The sequence below is a fragment of the Quercus robur genome, chromosome 5 (assembly GCF_932294415.1).
Source record: "Quercus robur chromosome 5, dhQueRobu3.1, whole genome shotgun sequence".
Lineage (NCBI taxonomy): Eukaryota > Viridiplantae > Streptophyta > Magnoliopsida > Fagales > Fagaceae > Quercus > Quercus robur.
In genome coordinates this window covers 48,992,423-49,003,627 of record NC_065538.1, presented here as the reverse complement: position 1 = coordinate 49,003,627, position 11,205 = coordinate 48,992,423, and positions in this window count along the sequence as shown.

Here is an 11,205-nt window from a genome sequence, read left to right as displayed (position 1 = left end):
AAGTCTGCGTCCCTGTATATGTTACCGACTTTAATTGCATGTACAAAATCTGGAGTGATACTACAATATGTAGGCTAAAAACAAGTTGTTAAACTATATTGAACCTTTATTAGTACTAGGCTTAAATTATGGCGGTACCAATAAATTAATAGTCCTAAAGCCTAGGCAGCAGTCTAATGTCTATAACTATAAAGTAGCCTCATCAACTCATGCAAGCAGAGTGTTTGAATTGAATTCATTGTCATGTGCTTCCATGATCTGATGGCTATGCTAATCAACTAGCTGCCAAACACCCAAAAAAAAAAAAAAATACCCCACTTAAATTTGGTTTGGATTGGTAAATTATATATTCAAATCTAGAGGGGAAAATATAGAAACTCACTGGTGCTGGGAATTAGATAAGTTGTTTAGCAAATCCATCCTTTTGTTGGCTGGGAACTAGTGCATTTAACTTTTACCTGCACAAATGAAATTTGAATCAGTTCAGCATAATGTAGCAATTCTGGCTAAGCATAAGAAGAAACAAAGAGAAGTAGCAAAGAAAGTGAAACAACCATTGATAGAGAATAGAAAGAAATACCAATCAAGTTCATTCATTCTACAATACCCTTCCCAGTTTAATACCCTGATAGCACATCAGTCCAATACCCAACTTCCTAACTATGTTCCTAAGCCAGCTGTGTAACCACCTTGCTAGCTAAGCCATCCAACTCATCCTAACTAACTAACTCCATTGTACTAATTCTAGTACAATACAATGCTAATGTAGCCACACCTCCAATACAAGTATATATACACTAAAGTATAAGTACACAATGCCAACTAGGCAATTACAACACCATCTATAGCACAATTACATTGTACACTCTAGCAGCACTGACATAACCCACCTCATCAGCTACACACGCATACCCTATCAGCAACACATGCACCCCCTATCAGCAACACACGCACACCTGAGTTCTTTCTATAGGAGCATACCTGAGTTCTTTCTATAGGAGCATAAGATAACGGATGTTGGTCTTGCCAAGTCACAGAAAGCTTGTTTTGTGCCAACAAAATCAGATGCTCTTGTGATTGGATTTAGCAAAACAAGTATGTTGGTGGTCAAGTTGATTGGAGAGGCAAGTACAATGGAGTTCTTCCCCTAACTCCTCCTCGAGAGCAGCTAATGGACAAGTAATTCATATAATTACCAATGTGGATTCAAGTTAGAATTTGATACTTTTTTTGATTATTTAGAAATAGTATCATTTTTTAGAACATTATACAAGAGCATGGTAGATCTTTGTAGATGCAAACTTTACTTACATCAATAGCTTAAACAGTTGAAATTGTCATAATACCTTGAGACTTCTTTCTTTTTCTGTCTGTGGAAAGCCAAAGACACTGGTACCAATGGCCTAATTTGAGACCTTTTGGAAGATTTAGAAATGCCTTATCTGACCAATATACACATATTCACCAGTCAATTGGATATAAAGCAATACCACAACAATTTCGAGAAATTACCTCTTTTTTTTTTTTTTTTTTTTTTTATATAAGTAAGAATGATATATACACCAAAAGGCTACTCTATGCATAAAAATGACAGAGAACACCAACAATTACAAAAAAAAAAAAGGAAAAGAGAGAGAAATTACCTTGTTGCCAGCAACCGGTAGAAGCAAAGTTGGCCAAAGAAAGTCTGATATTATAAGTAAATTTTGTAGCTGACTCTCAACTTCGAAACAACAATTGCGAATAGTTCCAGAAACCTGTAGGCAAAATTTTTTTAAAAAAAAATCTTACTTCACATAAGCTGCTTAGCAGAGGATTATTAAAGCTTAATTTGGTTGAATAGGCATTCATGTTGGATGCTCAAACGTGGCCACACAAAGCTTTGTTACACAATGATGTAGGACAAACTAGGGATTTGTCTATGTTTAGTTATGGTGGGTTTAGGGTAGGAAAGAAGAAGAATTAGAGAGAAGCAAGGGTTGTTTAGGGGCTGTGTGAACAGTACCCGTGAAGGGAAAACTATGGTGTGCAACTCTAAAGAGGATTTTGACAAAGGATAATCTATGGCAGAGGGGTATAACTATTTTGGAATGGTGCTTTATGTCAATCTACATGTCATGCAGATACAATTTGAGCTACACAGACCAACAACAATTTTCATATCTAAAATATATTTGGAGATAAAAAATTCAAGCATTTCAAAATGCGGAATATTTTTTTATTGTAGACTTTCTAACAGATTGGCTAAGGTGAAAATTTCAAAGGTTGGAGATACACCTCATCAAAAGCCAAAGCAAACACAGTATAACTTAATCAGCCAATCTTGTTACATCTAAAGACCCCCTATAAACAATTCACCATATTCCATTCCATTCCTTTATAATATATCCATTCAATTCCATTATTGTTGAGATTTCCACAAAATATAGCAATTGTAAAGATCATAAGCAATTGTGTTAGGACATATGTGATTCACTTGTTAGGAACATATGTCACTATTTTATGTAATTGGCTAATCCTTTGACAAAACGCACTTTACTTATATTTGGATAGATCTAGGATGTGTTTAATACTTCAAGAAATAAGGTTTCAAGTTCAAGTGTTAAAGCCACGCAAGTCTGTCCAAGATTCAAGTGTGAAAAGTGCTATTCATTAAAGCTCCACAGCTGGCATCTATCGAGCCTTGAAGAGCTGTTCCAACCCGTGACTTGACAACAGCTCGACAGATAGTGTATCTGTCGAGGTTTATGAAATTCAGATTTTCTGTTCTTTTTTCATCCAATCTGTGATTATATGTTTGAGTTTTCTTTTTTCACAACCCTAGACATATAAAAGGATTATTTTAAGGGCCATCAAAGGTGACACAAGTTGCACAAGTGTTGAGCAAAGTTTGTTCAAGCAAATTGTGACTGGAGACAAAATTTGCCCTAGTTCATCTTTCTTATGAAGAAGCTGCTGTGTTTGTGCATCGTAGGGTTTTGTAACCAAGGAGTTTCTTGATATTCATCGTGTGATGAACTGAAGAACTTTGTAGCCAACAACCTTCTCTAGTTAGTGATTGAAGTCGCATATTGGGATCTATGCAATTGGTTAGTCACGCTTTAAGAGCCGTTCATTAAAAAGGGAGATTGTCACTAGAGAACAAATCCAATTGGGTATTGAGGTAAGGGTTCAACTGTAGGTTGGTATAAAGTATTAGGATTCCTTTACATATAATCGCTTGTTTTGATAATAGTGAATTCTCAGGAGTGGTGACCTTAAAATCACCCGGTGGGTTTTTTGCCGTGTAGGTTTTCCCCATTCGTAAACAAATCACCGTGTCAATTTATTTTCCACTGCATACTTAGTCTAATTGGTGATTTGTTTGTGCTATCACGTACATTGCATGTTAATTTGATTAATTAATAAACTTGACTAATTAATCAATTAATTCATCATAAAGGGTCAATACATTCTTGGCCTATCAAGTGGTATCAGAGCAGGCACAATCTAATTAGGGTTAATCTTTGTTATGTGATCCATTGACCCTTGTTGTCATGGCTACAACCAGCTTGAAGAGATCCTTGCTTTCAAATACATCTTATTTTTTTAATCTCTGCTTGTTTGAGTGTATCAGAAGCTACAAGTTTAAAAGTTATTTGAATTCTATTATGATGACTATTGGAAAAGATCTCAAGTTGACCAAGAAAAACTAGACTGTCTCCGAATGAAAATGTGTGAAGGAGTTCGTCTGAGAAGAGTGAAAATTAAAGGTTTAGCTGATAAAACGTAGATGAGAGAAAACACTATTCCCACTGATCTATCAACTAAGCACGAAGTGTGTTTTATGATGAAGTCTGCATTTAAGGTTATGGACACATGTTTATGGTACCTTGACAGTGGTTGCTTAAGACACATGACTGGAGACCGATCTCTCTTCAAGGTTTTCGAGTCTAAGAAAGGTGGCAATGTCACTTTTGGTGATGGGAGCAAATCACAGATTAAAGGAAAGGGAATCATCTCTCTACCTGGACTGCCGAACATTGCAAATGTTCTATATGTAGAAGGTCTAAGAGTGAACCTGTTGAGCATAAGTCAGATATGTGATCAAGATTTCATGGTGCTATTCTCAAAGGAAAGTGTCTTGTAATGGATGAGTCAAGAAAGAAACTCATAAGTGGTGTTCGCACTCTAGACAGTTGTTATGGATTGGTTCTTGATGCTGATATTGTGTGCAAGAGCATTTGTTTACCAAATGAAGATCTATGGCACCAACGGATGGGACATGCTAGTTATAAACATCTCTCTATTGTATCTAAGCATGAATTAGTCTTGGGGATACCAAAGCTTAATAGAATAAGCAATGTGGTTTGTAGACCATGTCAGCTTGAGAAATAGACGAAAGCTAAGCATCTGGGCATTTAGACATCTGCTAAATCTAGACCATTGGAGTTTCTACATCTGGATCTTATGGGTCCAACTAGAACCGAGTCTCTTGGTGGTAAGAGATACATCGTGGTTGTTGTAGACGACTTCACTAGGTACACTTGGGTTATCCTCCTACGATCCAAGTCGGATGCTCCTGAGCACATTGAAGTATTGTGCACAAGATTGCAGAATGAAAAGAACCTGAAATTGATCGAATTTGAAGTGATCATGGTAAAGAATTCGAGAACTCATATACGAAGTCCTTTTGCACAAGATCAGGTATATCTCAAGAATTCTCTGCTCCTATTACTCCTCAGTAGAATGGTGTAGTAGAAAGAAAGAACATGGATGGCTAGAGCCATGTTGCATAATAAGGATGTGGCTAGAAACTTGTGGGGAGAAGCTGTTAACATTGCATGTTATACGGTTAATAGGGTGTACTTTAGACCTGGTACCAAGAAGACTCCATATGAGTTATGGAAAGGAAGAAAGCCAAATGTGATGTACTTCAAAATTTTTTGGAAGTACATGTTTTATTCTCAAGGATGGAGAGAATGTGGGAAAATTTGACTCCTAAAGCAATGAAGGAATATTTCTAGGATACTCCTCTACAAGCAAGACTTATCGGGTATACAACAAAAGAATCATGAAGGTAATGGAAACAATGAATGTTGTTATGGATGAGTCTTTAGATTCTGGTTCTGAGAAAGTTAGTGAGGAATTCCCCAAAGAAATTCTTCCTCTTGAACCAAAGGAAGTTCAAGAAATTGTTGAATAAGAGCCCGCATCTTCAAGTACTCCTGGTACTCTTAGTGTTGTGGAAGATTTTGCAGATATATCCACTTCACCAGATTTTGAATCCCATGAAGAGAAAGGCATAAATAACCATCTCACCACTGTTGCCCACCAATCATGAAATGACATTTGTATGCTTCGGCATAATAAAAATGGAATGTCAAATCCTTAACATAATTGGGTATTTGTTTTCTCTCTCTTATATTTCCATGCATGATATGCTTAAAAAGAAAAATATGCAAATAAAATAAAAAGCAAAAAAGAATAAAATGCTTGAAATATGATTGCAAGCGTGTATTTTAGGAGATATGGGAGTTATAGGATGTACCTCGAAGGTGATAGACCCCATCAAACAGTTATGATTATGTGTGAGTTAAAGTGATTTTCTCATATCTCAAATCATCATAACATGTAGACACTTATGTAATCTTGTGATGTTTTTCACACATAACATGCAATATTCTTTGCTACTTTTGATACATGTGCAGGTACAATGTGATTTGGCCATCACAAGGTTTACATGTATTAATGTATGCTCACTAAACTGTCTTGACTTGTTTTTGAAATATAAAATTGGTTAAACTTGTTTAGTGTGTGTGTGTGTGTTTTGGGATCAAAATGCTTAACATTTTTTTGTTGAAAGATGTTTTCGAGAGTTTAAAATGTTGTTTGGATCCTTGGTTAAGTTGCATGTTTGATTGCATTCAAATCTGTGTTTTTCTCTTCTTGAAAAACTGTTTTTAAGCAATCTCGACAGCTCCTCGACACCTCTCGACACTTGGCTTATCTATCGAGCTCTTCAATTTCTTTTTATCGTAATATCAATATCTCTCAACAGATAGGTGGATCAATCGAGGAACCTTCTGTCCCCTCGATAGCTCCTCGACAAAAACCTTGATCCATCGAGCTTCAAATTGCCTTGGACACATGCTCGATAGCAGCTTCTATCGAACCCTTTAAAGCTCGACAGATCCTCGACACCTCTTGATCTGTCGAGAATTACTGAGGTGCTATATAAGGGGCACTCGTGATTCAGATCTCATCTCTCTTGATTTCTCTCAATCTCTTCAACCTTTTCACCTCCCAAAACCTCTCTTTCTCACCTTAAACCTCTTTCTAAAGGATTCCAAGACCCTAATCAAGTTTTCTTCTCTTGGTAGGTGTCTAAATCCCTCATTTTCATACATTTCATGCTTTTTAACCTAAGTTTTTGGGATTTTTGAAAAGTTTGGGGTTTTTCAAAATCAAAGAGGTTTTTGCAAAATATTTGGGATGGGTTTTGAAGATTTGATCTTAAAAACTTCATGCATTGCATCTCATGAGCATTATAACTGTATTTTCATGCATTTAGATGTGTGCTATATCTGTTATTTGCTTGTGTGCTAGAAGGTTTGGAATGGGCTGAGCCCATGATGCTTTTTCTATTGCATATCACATGTTTATGCATTCTCATGCATACGTTCTTTCTTTTCAATATATCTTGATATATTTGAATTGCTTGGGATTTTTCTGATTGTCTCCTTTCTCTCTCTCCCTCTCTCCATTTACATTAGTCTACTTCTATGGCACCCAAACGTAAATTTGCTCCGTCTCAAAATCTTCTTCGTTTCGAGGCATCTTCTTCTACTAACACTACCCTTTTCTCTATCCGGTTCCATGATGAGAAGGCCAGATCGGACTTCTTTGAGAACTTTTCCCGACGAGGCATTCATTCGGAATGCCATGTCGTCTTATTGGACTTCTTTAACATTGACCTTCCCACTATCATCTACAGTCGGGGTTAGGAGTCACTATTTGATGTCCCGGTCACATGTCCATTTGTGTTGATCCAGGAGTTCTACTCTAACATGCATGGATTCAACTTTTCAGTACCTCATTTCATAACTCGCGTTCGAGGTACGTGCATTATTGTCACATCGGAGATTGTCTCCGATGTGCTCCGTGTCCCTAGGGTAGAGTATCCTGACTACCCTAGTTGTGATCATTTTAAGATCGTGTCTAAAGATGAGCTCATTTTTGCCTTCTGTGAGCGTCCATCTGATTGGGGGGATCATCAGTTTACTTCTTGTTCGGGCTTTGCTAAATGCCTTCATTTTCTTAACATGGTCATGACTTTTGTACTTCATACTCTCTCTCACTATAACTCTATTATAGAGCCTCGTGCTCGGTTTTTGCTTTCTCTTTTAAAGAACCTTAGTATAGACTTTCCCTTTCATTTCATTCTTTCTCTTATAGATGTGTATAGGGATTCGGCTACTCGTGATAAGTTCATCTTCCCTTCAACTATCATGAGGCTTTTATGCCATTTTGATGTTCCTTTTCCTTCTTCTGAGCCATTCCATGTCATGGGTGCTAAAGATGCTGGTACCGTTAAACGTAGCGAGGCGCAGTTTTGTTTGAGGCGTTCCAGTACGGCATCTCCTCCCACTCCTTCAGCTCCATCCACCTCCGCTCCCTCTACTTTAGCAGGAGGTGTGACTCTAGATCCAATCATGGTGCAACTTCAGTACATGGATGCTCGCCTTGATACACTCTCTACTGAGTTGTATCAGGTGAACACCCGTGTTGGCCGTATTGCTAGATGGCAGGCTCACCTTGGTGGCTTTGTAGAGTCTCCCTCTCCTCCTCCCGAGGCATCTGAGACATCCGAGGACGATGATGGTTCTAATAACGATGATGATGATGAGGATGGAGATGTTAGCTCTTCCGGCACTGATGAGATGTCTACTTGACACTCTTACCCTTTGTCACTCATGACAAAGAGAGTAGTCTTAGTTAAGGGGAGGGTTAGTATAGGAGATTTTTAACAGGGGGAGTCTTTATATGAGGGATGTAGTGAGGATCTGATGTATTTTTTTTTCTTTTCTTTCTATTTGAGATACATTATTCTTGTTCATGGGTCTTGTGACAATTATTGACATACGTTGTTCTTATATTCCTTATTTAGTGATATATGTTTTTCTTTTCACTTATCTCTCCATGTGTTGTTTCTTTTCTTTCTTTATATACATGTTTCTTATATTATGTATGCAATTTATTATTTCTGTTTCACACTAAGATGCCGTGATGAGTTTTGTTTAAAGTGTTTCAAAAATACAGGTTGTCAAAGTCTTTCTTGCCATTGACTCTCTTTTTGCAAAGTTTTTCAAGAGTTTGTGTTAGGATAGATTTTATTGTATTCAACAAGTGAATATGAGTTGAGTGATTTATGACTTCTCTCATATCTCATTTGTTAGTTGCGGTTTTGTCACGGATTGCCAAAGGGGGAGATTGTTAGGACATATGTGATTCACTTGTTAGGAACATATGTTACTATTTTATGTAATTAGCTAATCCTTTGACAAAATGCACTTTACTTGTATTTGGGTAGATCTAGGATGTGTTTAATACTTCAAGAAACAAGGTTTCAAGTTCAACTGTTAAAGCCAGGTAAGTCTGTCCAAGTTTCGAGTGTGAAAAGTGGTGTTCATTAAAACTTGATAGCTAGCATCTATCGAGCCTTAAAGAGCTGTTCCAGCCCATGGCTCGACAGTAGCTCGACAGATAGGATATCTGTCAAGGTTTATGAAATTCAGATTTTCTGTTATATTTTTCATCCAATCTGTGGTTATATGTTTAGGTTTTCTTTTCTCACAACCCTAGACATATAAAAGGATTATTTTAAGGGCCATCAAAAGTGACACAAGTTACACAAGTGTTGAGCAAAGTTTGTTCAAGCAAATTGTGCCCGGAGACAGAATTTATCCTAGTTCATCTTTCTTGTGAAGAAGTTGTTGTGTTTGTGCACCATAGGGTTTTGTAACCAAGGAACTTCTTGATATTCATCGTGTGATGAACTGAAGAACTTTGCAGTCAACAACCTTCTCTAATTGGTGATTGAAGTCACGTATTGGGATCCGCGCAATTGGTTAGTCATGTATTGGGAGCCGTGCATTAAAAGGAGAGATTGTCACTATAGAACAAGTCCAATTGGGTATTGGGATAAGGGTTCAACTGTAGGTTGGTATAAGGTACTGGGATTCCTTTACTTGTAACCGCTTGTTTTGATAATAGTGGATTCTTGGGAGTGGTGACCTTAAAATCATTTGTTGGGGTTTTTGCTGTGTAGGTTTTTCTCATTTGTAAACAAATCACTATGTCAATTTATTTTCCGCTGTATACTTAGTTTAATTGGTGATTTGTTTGTGCTATCACATACATTGCATGTTAATTTGAATAATTAATAAACTTGGCTAATCAATCAATTAATTCATCACAACGGGTCAATACATTCTTGACCTATCAAATTGGTACATTCTCAGTGGTTGTCAAAGACAAATGGCATCATAAGAAATTATTTTGAACAACATAATACTCGGGACATCAAACAGTCATAAAATAATTTTCAACCAACTAAACATGCATTATATCACATGGTACAACTTAGATGGACCCATAAAAAGTGTGCTAGTTGTCTTCCTGGAACCAACGTATATTTTTTATGAACAAGATGCATATAAAGGATTAATTTACCTCCAAATCAATCTAGAGAGCATTCTCAAGCACTTAAATAGTCACTTGTTGCAATCTTGCAAAATTCCCTTCAAGAGGGATCAGACCTAAGAATATTATCTTTGGTTTATTTCATAATTACATAATATTTGTACTCTAATTCAAAACATGTATTCTAATGATATTGCTCAGATAAGATCAAACAGTAATTCTGGAAATAAGTTATTGCCTTATTAAAAAGTCAACCTGCTAGAGGATTTATTTGAGTATCTAACATAAAACACTCTTAGGACTAATTATTTTATTGTGGCGCAACTCTTTCTTTGCGTGTCATAGATGCATATAATTTGGGCATTTGTAGAGCTTATAAGCCACATAATATAGTCCAACTTTTTTAAGGAATACAAGGCCAAAGGTATAAAGTGGACTCCAAGGCCATTTCTTTTAATTTTGAACTCTAATCTAATTTGTGAAAAAAAAAAGTGTGAAAGCATTGGTGTTGAAGTTTACCTATTTAAGAAATTAAGTTGATAACTTACTATACACACATTAATGCCTGGACACATTTAGTTGATAACATATCAAGATTTACACTTGCACATATCCTGGTAACTCGTCCTTCTTCAATTACCAAGTTAAAGATTGTCTCACTTGATGCTTAATTCACATCTCATCAGTTTTGCTCGCATCTTTGGAGAGGATATAATTTTCATCATTTAATTGGCACCAATAATGGGGTTTTTCCTTTCCTCTTCTTTTTTCTTGGAAGCCATCATTTTCATCTTAAGTCTAATATATCGTTCCATCAATCATTAGACTCAATGTTATTAAATTTTCAATTTCACATATATAAATGCTAATTTGATATAATTTATTTGCATGATTAGGTATTAAAGTCTCTTAGGGTTAAATCATTTTTTGTTGTAATAACACATGCACTAGTTGATTCTGATATGCTTGGCCAAATAGAGTTCTTCAAGGAGGTAACTTGATCAAAACAAAAGGAAATCAAATCAGAATCCCTAGCTAGCTGAATTTTGAAGGCTCTTAGCAGATTTTGTGACGTTCAAGGAAGGAATTACAAGGAACACAAGAAATTGCGGAAATTACCACAAAGACTTTACCATTACAAAAGAAGACAACCACCAAAGTGTAGCATCCGTGGGATCATTCACAACTTCAAAGTACAAGATTAAAAAAAAAAAAAAAAAAAAAAAAAAGAAGAAGAAGAAGAAGAAGAAGACAAGTTTGCTTATATAGAATCCAAGAGTTTTAGGGGGTCATGATTTGTTGTAACTATTATATACTTAGAGAAATTAAATGCTACTTGGCACTTTGCAAAAACTGAGGATATTCATTTTCTAGTTCCTGCTTCTTCCATTGTTAACTGTAACTAATCAAAAGGAGAATATATACTTCCTAATATGCATGCTAAAAGTTAAAAAAATAAAAAAAAATAACACATTCCATTTCAAAAGTTGTCTAGTAAAAATTTAGTCATTTCTATGGAAC